Below are 3,149 nucleotides of genomic sequence, written 5' to 3'. Positions count from 1 at the left end.
CTGCCGGGCGCCGGCGGCACTGCGGGGGGGTGTGTCTGCGCCCACGCCCTGCCCCCACTGCTGGTCCGCCTCGAAAGCTCCGGAAGGGCCTTCCAGCGCCGATCTGCTCTCGGGATCAATCTCCGAGCCCTGCGTGGGCGCCCCCATAACGAATTAGAAGCGGTTGAGACCAGTACTGGACGCCGCTCCCATCGGTGGCGATTGGCCTCACTGTCAGTAGTAAGCATTCATTCATTCACAAATATTTCCTGGCGCTGACCACGTGACAGGCCCTGTTCTGGAATCTACTAATAGGGACCCTTTCATTATTGTCCAGAAGTTCTCGGCAGAAGAACCAACGGGCTCATAGACTGTCTTCAAGCAACAGGAGTGTACGAGGTCCACCACAGCAGAAAAGAGGGCGCTCACCAACCGACTTTGTAGAGCTGGGACCTGAAGTGGAGGGGGGAGTAAGGACAAATCCCAGGAGAGGTGAGAGCTTGCTGGCTCTGGGAACTGTAAGGAGCTCAGGATGGCTGCAGCCTGCAGAGGGGGCGAGGAGAGTGGTGGGCGGTACAGTAGCTGGGACAAAAGAGATCCAGAGAGCCAAACTCGGGCTTGTTTTCACCCTGTATTTACGAAGTTGTCAGCAACTGTGTGATGTTGGGCAAGTTGCTTAACCTCTCTGTGCTTTAGTTTCTCGTTTAGTAAAATAGGAAAAATAATTACACCAACTTCCAAGGGCTTTGTGGGGAGGAAATGAGTTAATTTGTTTAAAGTGCTATGTGGGCTGGCAGTTTATCAGCCGTCAGTGATCACCTCATGGTTAATGAGGTGCAGGATGTGCTCTGCTCTGAGCTACATACAGTACAAGGCAGTATGTAGAGGACACACATACAGACTTGGGGGGCAGTAATTCAGGGGAAGACCAAGGACTGCAGGAAGTATCGGGAATGAAGGGTCAGAAGAGACAGCCTAAGATGGGAAAAATTGAAATTCAAAATAAATGAGGAACTGAGGGAAGGAGGGGGAGGAAAGGATCCCTGTGGGAGAGGGAGCTAAGGAGGTAAGGTGTGACAATAGGTTGTGAGGCACCCCAAATCCAGGAGCAGGAGTGTCTCTCCAGGCAAACCACAAGTTGACCCTCTTGACCCTCCGCCAATAAGGGGCAAGTCCTTCAGGCACAGAAACTGTCACGGACCCCTGCCTTCGAGGAGATATCCAGTACGTCTCAGAGATAGCCATAGTGTGTAATGGGGAAAAAAGCATGTACTTGGTGTTCAAATCTCAAAGTTCAATCTCTGCTGGGCCACTGTACTGGCTGTGTGACTTTGGGCTAGTTATGTAAGGTTTCAGAGCTCAGTTTCCTTTTCTGTAAGATCAGGCTCAGAATACATCTCTCTCAGGAGAGATGGTGCAGATTCAGCATGATAACAGCTTAAAGGGAAGGGAAGCGGGGAGGGTGCTCCACTCACTTGGTTTCCCTTTCTTTCCTTTGAGGTCAAGATGGAACGATAAAGTAGGGCCGGATGGGGCCACCTCACCCTAAAGGAAAGAGCTTCAGTAGCTCCAGAGAGGCCTCTGAAAGGGAGAAGTTGACATCTCACTTCCTCTGGCCGAATCAGCTGGCAAAATGGGAAAGGACTCCGAGGGTTTGGAGGAAATGCTCTAATTCCTCTCCTAGGGAGAAATTAGAGATTCCTCCCCATCTTCCATTACCCCAAATAGATTTAACTTTCCCTCTTGGGTTTGCCATGCTGCCCAGAGCGTGAACTTTAGAGGCCTTGCTTCTGCTCTTCATGACAGAGTGAAATAAATGTGTTCACTTTCCTGAACCCCACACATCAATGATGCACCCTGCCCACAGGGCTTCTTACCCTCTCATGTAAGAGCCAGTGAGCTTCCAAACACACCGTCCATTCCTCCACTCTCTCAATACTTACTTATAGCGCACTGACTAAGGGTTACACACTGTTCTGGATGCTGGAGATGGAGGAGTGAGCTAGAACACCACAGTTCTTGCCCAAGAGGGTAAATAACCAGGACAATTGAACATCATGATGTGAAGTCACTGAGTGCTTGATGGAGGACGGAGCTCTGAGGCAGACAGGCAAGGATGATCTGCTCCTTGAGGAGTAGCCAGAAGGCCAAGGTGACGAGACCTGCAAGCCAAGGAGAGTAGTGTGAGAGCAAGGGTGTGTAAGCCAGGGATTTGGTGGCGTGGGTTTGGATTTATTACATGAACAGTGGGCGGCCTAGGGGATTTTAAGCAGGGGAGTGACATGATTACGTGAAGGTCAGAAGACCAGAGAGGAGGCCTTTGCAGCCAGTGATGATGGGTGAACTCTGGGAAGCTCTTGGTGAGGGGCTGTTTATGGGGTGAGACCACAGGAGAAAGCAGGCCCACACCCATATACGGTTGGCGTAACTGGAAAACGGTGCTCTTGTCTGAGGTACAAGGGCCCGGGAGAGAGACAGGGTGCCACTAACCCCCAAGAGCTGGATTTTGGACAAATTGAGTTTAAAACACCTGAGAGACGTGGAGATGTCAAGTCGGAGCCCCATTTGCTTTACAGACCAGGCCACCGAGGTTGGGAACATAAAGCACTTCCCCAGGATCTCACCCACAGGACTGGATTTTCGGTCTTGGGACCAACACAGCCTTGAGCACCAAACAGCCTCCCAACTCAGGAGACTCCTGGAAAGGAAATCTTCAAAGAAGGAACCTTGGGTGTTAGGGTGTGGGAGGAAGTTTGAGAGGAGACCCCTCTCAGCTAGGTGGTTCCAGGGCTCCCTTTCCCAGGCTGGGGACTTGTCCCTGCATGGAAGAATGGAGAAAAGGGGAGAAGCTGGAGGCTGAGGATGTGAGCGTCCCTGCCTGTGTTTGGATGATCTGCTCCAACGAGGCCCACTGGTGGTTGGTCAGAAGTGCAGATCTTTAGCGCCTTTGTGTGGAGCACTGTCTGCAACCCCCGTCAAGCACTCAGTGACTTCACATCATGGTGTTTAATTGTCCTGGTCATTTACCCTCTTGGGCACAAACTGTGGCGTTCTAGCTCACTCCTCCATCTCCAGCATCCAGAAGTTCAGGCCTCAGTGCTCCCTGAGGGCCAGGACAGAGGGGGTGTAGAGGGGCAGGGCAGGGAAGGACCTCCTCTTCTTCCACCAGG

The sequence above is a fragment of the Condylura cristata genome, unplaced genomic scaffold (genome assembly GCF_000260355.1).
Source record: "Condylura cristata isolate star-nosed mole 26May11 unplaced genomic scaffold, ConCri1.0 scaffold00023, whole genome shotgun sequence".
Classification (NCBI taxonomy): domain Eukaryota; kingdom Metazoa; phylum Chordata; class Mammalia; order Eulipotyphla; family Talpidae; genus Condylura; species Condylura cristata.
This window is presented reverse-complemented; position numbering follows the sequence as displayed.